The sequence below is a fragment of the Pygoscelis adeliae genome, unplaced genomic scaffold (genome assembly GCF_000699105.1).
Source record: "Pygoscelis adeliae isolate BGI_AS28 unplaced genomic scaffold, ASM69910v1 Scaffold160, whole genome shotgun sequence".
NCBI lineage: Eukaryota > Metazoa > Chordata > Aves > Sphenisciformes > Spheniscidae > Pygoscelis > Pygoscelis adeliae.
The window spans coordinates 9735900-9745542 of record NW_008824035.1 but is presented as its reverse complement, the minus strand read 5'-3'; positions in this window follow the sequence as shown (position 1 = coordinate 9745542).

Here is a 9643-nt window from a genome sequence, read left to right as displayed (position 1 = left end):
ACCAAAAAAATGCTACTAAAAAAAGCCTCTTTATCTTCATTGTCTCTGCTAGGGTGCCAATCACACATCCATCCCATATAAAAACAATGAAAATTATTAAATTTTATTGGTTTTAGTAGAGCTGTGTATGGACGAGCCATTTTCTGCCTTGATTCCTTTAAACTTGCGTGTGTTAAAGGAGAATAAATGTACATTTGCAGGATGGCAAAACACAGCCACCAGAAAATCTTAGACTCTAGTCAGCCCTATTCAACTCTTTTTTTTTTTTTTTTCCCCTTCACTGAGCTTTGCATAAAGCTAACCCAAACCCACATGGATTTCTATAATATCCAAAAAGAATGACAATGAGTGATGTGATGTAGGTGGAAACTGCCTGAAGAAACCTAAATTGTAACAGGGAAAAAAATTGACATTTTAGATTTTAAATGTTACACAGTTTTTATAAAGCTTCAGTCAATTTATTTTATTTATTCTAATGAAGAGCATTACAACTGCTTTACTGCACTGAAGCAAGCATCGATCACACCATTAATCACACCTTGTGAATAGTCACAAATCAAGTTCTAACAGCAAGCACTGAATCAGGAGCAATGAAGCATAAACTCCTTCACAATTTATGATCTCTCCAATTGCATCTTTTCAACCATTAAATTGCAAGATACCATAAATTTTTATCTTCTTCACTTCAGTCACATTATTGATTCTGCCTTGTGAAATATAGAATAGCTGTAAATCTAGGCTATTGAATTAAATTTAAAGTCTTGACTTCAGAAAAGAAACCCAACACACTGCCATGGCTGTTAATTTACACTGAGGAACAAATGATAGAAACATTAAAATTTAAATGCACAACAGGGATTTCAAAGAGCCATAGTTCTGTCAATCCTAGTCCTTGTCAACCTTGAGGGTTTTTCTTTTAGCCAAATTTTAGATCGCAAAATATAATAAAATATAAGCTCCAGGTGGATGCAGAACAGATAATTCTTGCAAACAAGTAAATGATGAAGAGGCTAAATCAAAGCTACTGAATAAACGTTTAGGCTTAAAATAACTCCACTGAATTCAGCACAATTTACTTAACTACAAGGCTGAGGTCCTTTAATACAAATAAAATTGGCATACTAGCGATAGCACATCTTTAGTCATCAGGTCCCAAGTGAAAAGACAGATCGCCTTAATGTGTCTGCAAGATTTTCTCTAAGACAGCACAGGCAGGTTCTTCAGGGAACCGTGTATCCACCAGAAATGAAGAGAAAGATACACCAAGGTGGAAGCCTCTATGGATGGGTGGGAACAATAAATGCAGATAGAAATGGAAGCTCCCAAGGAACTGGAAGGATGTTAAATTAGACCTGGAAAATACCATGTGTTAGAAGAAAACACAGGGCGTGACCAGGATTTCCAGGGTACCGCTAGAGAAGGGGGAGTTTCCTGATGCTGTTGTGGGTTGTCCCTGTGAGAGCGGTGGCTGGCCAAGGCCAAACGCTGGGTGCTGGCTGCTGCTGCTTCACATGCCCTGGCTTTGCAGATGCTTGGACATAGCTCACAGTCCTCTGCCAGCCTCTGAGGTGTTTCTCCCTACTGCTCCAGGGGAACAGTGTTGGTCCCCTACAGGCTCCTCGCCTTTAAGGTGGAGGCCTTACGCCAGCATGGCAGAATACTCTTCCACCATTTTCATCCCAGCAAAGGAGTCCCAGCCTGACAGTGAATTCACTCCTGGGTGCACAGCTTCCTGCCCCACTGGGTGCCCTCCAACTCCCTCCTGCATGTAGTACAAAGTTGCCCTCACCACAAGCTCAGAAAGACATAATCTGTTACAGAGTTTATAGGATTCAGAGGCTTAAATCAGCTTTCTGGCACACTGCTTACATAAATCCCCCCGCCCCTTAGGAAAAAGCCATATAAATATTTTCTGACATGAGGAACAGAAAGAGCATACAGTGCCAAGAGGCGGTGACTCACCTCTGTCCGTGCCTCCCACATGATGCTGCCCAGCCACGGTCCCTGCACCTCGGCCTCCACACAGCAGAAGCAGAGCAAGGGATTTTCCCCTTCCAGGGAGCCAGTGGGGACGGGCCCCGTAGCCACTCACCAGCTGTACTGGAGAAGGGACTGGGAGGGTGAGGGAAACAGAGCTGAGGGCAGAGCCAAGGTGAGGGCTGGCAAGGTAGGCAGGTCTCTCTCCTCACTGGGTGTGCAGGGTGTGGAAAGGGGAATTTCATCGCCAAGAGCAGTTCCACGGCAGGACCACTGCCAGGAGCGAGCTTCTTGAGCTCCCAGCGACGGCTGCCAGCTCCCCTCCCAGCTGTGTGTGGAGGAGGCTGGGGTGGAGACAAGGGTGGAGCAGGTGAGATGAGACTGGCAAATGATTCAACCTCGGGGTGATAGGGAAACCAGGGCTCCTAGCCCAGGCTCTGTTGACATATTTAGAAGTTGCCTACAGGTATTCAGTTGTCTCTCGAGCCCAATCCTAACTATATTTAATCATGTAAATCAAATAAACTAAAGGGGTAGTCTGAAGAGTTTGTAGGATCAGGTGCTGGAACTGAGGGGTGGGGTCATCCTTATCTGACCAGCACATACCTACTCCCTTTCATTTCCTCCATCAGCTTTTCCAGCCCATGAGTACAGTTATCTCCCAATTCTTTGCACATATAAAAATTTTGCCAGATGTAGATTTTGCAACTGTTTTTATGTTTTCACTTCAGCCCACCATTTTTCTATCTGCATATCAACTCAAGAGTCAAGAAGAACACAATCCTTAAGGACCTGAAAAGTAATAAATGCAAAACTGCAATTTCAAAACTTACCTCTATTGCTTCTTGCACAACCTACTGGTAGCACCACATTACTTTCTCAGTACAATATCATACCGTTACAGATTGTGCTATTTCAGGAAGAAAGCTTATTTGGCACCACACTTCGCAGAGGTATAAATACCCAGAATTTATATGAAAAATATGTCATCAATTCCTACAAACCGCAAAAAGCTATGTTGGTGACTTAATGTTATACTTACATCCCCAATATGCTAAAGGCACTGTGTTCCTGGGCTGCCATTTTTCACTAGGGAAACGAGTACTCACTGCTTGGGATTGATATGGCCCATACTAAGAAATGAATTGTGTGCTGTGTCACCATTTCCCCAGTGCCAGCAGCAAACATCTCCATAGTGCTTTTCATCAGAATAGCTATTGCTTTCTAGCCCAAGTAGAAATGTATTTCAGTACTGACTGAGCCAATGCCCAGCAGAGTCCTTCTATTTAAAGCCATGTACAAGTACAAAGTATTTTGGAAGTTCAACTCAGATTATTTACAATCAGATTCACAACTCAGTTATGCCAAATAAACACACTGTTCTGTGGATTTTGTATTGTGCTAGTACCATTGTATGGGCTTTGCATTCCTACTGATCACAGAGCTGCTTTGTTGATTACTGTCACTTGGACTTCAATGTTGTGACTTGCAAGCCTCCCTGAATCATGCAGTACCTATCCAAAACACGCTGCTGCTTCTATTACTGTATTAAACTAGTTCGTATCCGGAGAAGAATATCCACTTCCCTTTTAACATCTGGAATTTTTTCAGACCAAAGAGTAAACTTGTATTAGGTTGAGGAAGTAAATGAGAAGGAAATTGTATTGCTCTTTTTCCTTTGCTCCATCAGTTACTAAATTCCATGAGATAATCAATTAGCTAGAAAACGGGGCAAACGTTGAACACAAGAGACATGCTACTTTTGATAAATATTTTTGTGGCACACAGCAAAGAAATCACCAAACTTGAAATAGCCATAGGCTCAGCCTCATATCCAGAAGTTTAAGTACTATTGTCAGACTTACTTCAAACTTCTTTGGCTTGCTTTGGTCTGAGATTTAGTTTTTAAAACCAGAGAAAAGATGTGCATGTCTGAAGCCCCTGAGCATCCTGGTTTTGCTGCTGGCAAAAATTTCCATGATCTTAGTTTCTTTCGTTTTGCTTCCTATTTCAAGCAAAAAATAAAAAGCACAATTAACCAAAATGCCAAACTCCAACTATGAATAAGCACAAACCTTCAGGAATGGACAATGCTTGCACGTAAAGCCTTTTCATTTTTCATTGTGAATTAAAAACTGAATCCAGATCAGTGGTGCTTCCCATGCTACTATGGACCAAACTAAATGAAAAGAACTGAAACCCAATAGGGAGATTGATATGTCTCTTACTAAACTGTCAGAAACATTTTACACCTTAAGATTTGGGTTCCTTGGGAAAAAAAGAGGAAACCCCCCAAATTAATTAAAAAAAAAAAAAAAAAGAAGGGGGCAGGGGAGAAAGAACTGTCTAGCAGCAACAGTCTTCTAGGTTGTTCAAAACTTCTGCTCAGGAATCTTGAGTATCCCAGAAATAGTATGGCTCATGGAAACCAAAAACTTTTAACAACGGAAAACTGTGAGGTGGCCATAGTGTGTGTGCAGTATGGGGAAACATAGTGCAAAAGGTGTCGTCAAAGCTGGTATTCCTGCATGAGGGACAAACTGCAGGGCCTAGGACATTCTGGCATGGCAAGTGGGAAATCCTTAACCATATCCAGGTTCTTAATTTATAACACAGATGTAATATTTACTAGATGGATGACTCAGCTGAACTTAAACATATAAAATCATTTTTTCTGGAAAAACATAAATGAGGAACTTTTCTTCATACAATACCTGCTATATGATATGCTTCCTGTTAACACGTTTAAAACCCAGACACTTGCATTTGCAAATGAAATATACTTCACAGAGCTGAGAAGACTGGCATCAGCAGGCAATCCTGTAATGAACAGAAAGCTTTTGACATAAAACCAACAATAGCAGAGAGGCTTTAAAGAAGTCCTCACAAACATTTTATTAACAATAATACAAAGATAATGTAAGAACAACAATAATGATAAGCATCTAGCACTGTAGTCTCATTTTTAAACTTTCACAAGTAACAAATTTTAAAACACTGTCTGAGGTCAGTCAAGATACTTTACTGAGTGATCAATGGAAAAAAGTTACGTTCCCAAACTCAGAGCTGGGATTTGTGTGCCCAAGGACTATGAGACATAGTCTTTGAATTAGTCATTTTTCCTAACAGCACTACATGCAAGCTCACCATAGCCAAAAACAGGCCTCTGATTAAATATGTGGGTAAATCCATAGCCCTGGTCCCCAGGTATCCACCCTTTCTAGGTCTGGACACCGTATCAGAATAATGCTTGTGTGCATGGTCTCTCCCTCCATGCCATGAAAAGTGCTTAATCTGGATGTGGCCTGTACTGTCTGAATAGTGGTGATTACACTATTGTCCATTGGTGTAGACACAGCATCTATGCTTGGCTTTGGTTTGTCCCATATGACATAGGATTTTACTAGAAAATAAATAAACAAATAAATAAAAATTCAACTTCATATTCTTCCTTCATAATAAAATTATGCTCCTAATTAGGCCTGCATAAAAACTGCTGGAACTATTTTGTGTGCCTAAACCAAAAGCCTGGATTCAAAGAGGACACAACTTTCAGGAATTCAAAAGTTGAACCCAGATCTCAATTTGCAGCTAACGCCCATGTCTTGCATACTATTCACAAAGCTTTGGTTTTACTTCTGCCTTCTTTTCTTCATGGCTGAAGCGTTTGATCCAAAGATTTTTCAAAAAACACAGTGAGTTGCTCTGATGCAATACCGGCACATTTGCACAAAAATTTCTGCTTTAAAAATTATGGCAGTTTGGTCTAATCTATATGTTCCACAACTTCTCTAGATAGTAATTCCTACCATTTCCCATGAACATTACTGATCAGGCTGGATTTGACCAACTACAGCCTTCCCCACTTCTGAACAGTGCCAGCAAGTCGCTTTAAACTCCTGCAGATTTTTTTAGTTCAGTGAAAATTTAATAATCAGTACTTTTCTTTGAGAATTCACCTCTGCCCTTCCCTTAAAAAAAGGAGGGGAGAGTGCAGAAAGGTGGTTTAGTGCTCAACATCAGGAACAAATGGCTGCTGTCCTTGGAGTGAACTGAGCTTCTAAGGAGCCAAGACCCATATGACAACCCGAAACATGAAATTATGTGAGTGGCTGCTCTTTCCTGACTATGTGAGGAGGAAGTACTTGTATACATTAGAATGAGCCCTCCAGCATGACAGAGCAGAGCTCTATAGAGACAGCTCTGACTATCATTTGGAAGGGTGAATGCTACAGCACCCCTTTAATGTTCTTTCTCCAGGACACAATGGTATTTGTTTGAAGGGGTGAGGAGGAAGACTGCCAAGCAATGAAAAGGATGGATCCATTGTGCAACAAGAGAAGTACTCACTGTGCTGTAAAGCAGCAGGTGCTGAGGATACTACAGGGTTTCCAGTAAAGGGTGTGATTAGGCCTTCTAGTGGGTATGACCAGAACCAGCAGTCTGTGAAGAGCAATGCACTGCTCTCTTCCAGAAAAAATAGGATTCCCCAAAGTTTTCCTTGGTCTTCAGAAGGATTCTGCCTTGCACAAAACTGTTCTCAGAAAGACAGCTGGGGTTATTCTCCTCTTTGGCCGTATGCAGTCCCACCAGATAAGAGTAAGCAACAAAAGTAAATACTGTTGGGTATATAATTATTTTCTAATTATTTACAAGATGTGTAAAGAAAAATGTTTCTAATGTGACCTGCAAATCACCATTTACTAAGCAACAAATTAATTAGCAAAATTCTTTGGAGAATATGAAAATCTTGGAACAGCGGCATTTTAGTCAAATTTGGGGAGGATCTGTAGCAATCTGCAATAAAATCCTGACCAAAACCCCCATAATTTCTAAGAAACTGTCAGTAAAGAGATAGTAATATTTCATGGAGGGAAAACAACCCTGAACATAAAGGAGAAAAATGCATCAGAATAAAGACATAAATATAAATCCCTGGCCCAGAAGCTATACCAGGTCACATAATAACCATCTGTTGTATTTCTTGCTCATAAAGGAGTCCATTTTCACAGCTCTGTAGATTTCCAAGGTAGACTCTTCAGAATATGACTAACATGAAAAAACAGGCAAAACCTTTTTCCTCATTCAAAGGAAGTATCTTGACTGCAGATAATCTGTGGCCTAAGCACTGGCTAGGGATGGCAGCAGAATCTTGGAGAGTGAGCGTATAAAGGAATATGGGCAACAGAAATGAGATGGGATTGATGCATGCCTTAAAAAAAGTCTATATAAGATAAGCTTGGAGTTGACGAATGGTTTCTGCATATGTGACATTTTAGGGACTGCTGACGGTAGCAACTCTTGGCAGGGTGGTGACGGTGAAGTGATGCTGGGAGAGACAGTGTAGGAAAGCAAGAAATGATGGGATCTGCTCTGCACTTTTGGCTGAATGTACCAGTGAGCGCATGAGTCACACCCTTCACTTTGTAACTTTTTTCTGGTTGATTGATATGAGAACACCAAGGTATTTCACTGAAGATAGATCTCAAACTCAGATATTAAAAAGATTCACCATGAATGTTCATCTTCTTTGTTATACAATCTTCACTGTCTTTGTTCTGGATTGCTTTGAATATCCATTTTGTCATTCAGTAAATGTTTCCTTTTGTGCTCCAAACAAACAGCCTTTCTCCATCATGGCTGAGAGAAGATGGCATTTAAAGGTAGAGTCATTAATCAGGTAATCTTAGACTGAATGTGTATATTACAGGAACATGTTACTTTTCAGCAGGGCTATTTCAGAGAGTGCTAAGAAAATTTTGTGAATTTTGTAATGGATGTTCGGGCAATATATATTATCTCAAAACATTTATTGGTCATTGGGTGCAATTATTGCAATTCTGAATGATGTTAACATTGCAGAGTCAACCTTACTAGCTAAATACAGATCTGGTTGGTGTAAAAGAGAAAGCACAGCAAAAGCAAGTGGAAAAACCCTAGAAGGCTGAATGCACAGTAAAATTGGAAAACGTGAGGAAGTTTGAACTGAGCACTCAGCAAAAGATGGAAGGGACAAACCTACAGCAATTTTACTCTCTAGCATTTGGCATGTGAGGCAGGGTCGTGAATGGCTGTACTTTGCCATGAAAGTCAATCAATAAATAATATGATCTATTTAAGATACAATAACTGTTATTTACTACTCAGATTTTCTGCATAGGTAACAACAATTCTTCTCTGATTATTGGTTAAGATAATATTTTATTACAGTTCCCATTTCTCTACATTTGTTTGCTTGCCTAGACTTCAACAGCTGAGTAGAGATAAAGCATCATTAGTCTAGGGCAGAATTGCCAATTGAAAGAGAAAAAATAATTTTGCTATAGGGCATGTGGGAAGGGCAATAAAACACTCCTATCACTGAAGCATGCCCTCAAGCCAGGACCATGTTAGTAAACTATCCGCTTCACACCCCTTGCACACTACCAGGCCTCAGGCTCTGCTTAGATTTAGCCAACAGGCAGTGACCTTTCCCGTGTGCCGGAATTAGATGAGCAGTAACTGCAGAGTAACATTGCTCTGTTATCCTCTACTATCACTGTCGTGGATTTTAAACTGATTCAGAATTTCTACTGCAGAACTTTCAAATCCAAACTAAATAAATTAGCTTGAAATCAGACCTTAACTTACCCAGACAAGTTTCAGAAGTTATGTTTCTCTGTAACAAGCTGCATACATGTTGCAATCCCCCAAATCTGCAGAAGGGAAATCACAATGTGCACACTTGATAAAGAATGGGAATGATGCAGATGTTTATCATACCATGATTTTTATGATTTCATACATGAAACGTGCCTGACTGCTGAAGACTGCTTTCCTATTCAACAGCATGATGGGTAGATACCATGTTTTTCATGGCACTGTACATTTAGTTTCTTGGGAGCAAACTTGCATCACTGTATAATTAGACAGTTATATTTAAGTGCACCTGCTGTGTCAATGACTCTTCTTCGTGCCTTGACATGTCAAACCTGAAATTAGCCTATGCCTTCTAGAAATGTCTGTAGTAAAGGGTGAGGAGGTGCTTTTCTCTAGGGTCAAATCCTGCAGGCATTGCACCTGAAGCAGTGAACTTGCATTTAGATGCACTGACCCAATAATACATCAACACAGTGCTTGATAGCCTTCAGCAGGGCATATATTACATTCTTTTCTATGCCAGCTCAACTTTAATGACCACAGAAGGACAAAATGGTGTTGAGTTCATATTGGCAAAGCAAACAACTGCAACCGCTCCACATGCAGGCATGTTCTCTTTACCTTTCATTTCTCTCATCTGTAACAAGCACCTTTGAAAACAAGGTTGGACAGTGAGGAGCAGAATAGAAACTCTGCTCTTACTGTTACTTATACTGTGCCATTCTGAGGAATGGGAGTAACGGTTTTAAAATGGCACTGTCAAAATATCAGGAATATACATGTCAGAGAGGATTATAAGATTTGCTCTTTGCAAGTGTCAGTCCAGCTTTGCATAAACCCAGAAAAGTGAAACATTAAAAATAACCACCAACAACATCTTTGACATAACGACAAAAGAAGTAATAACAAATAGTGGGAATTTGTATCATTGCTATAACTCTGCTGTTGAATCAGACGGCAGAACTTCACATAACATATTTACTTACTCAACCTTTTGGTTTAACATATTTAACTACATATGGCATTC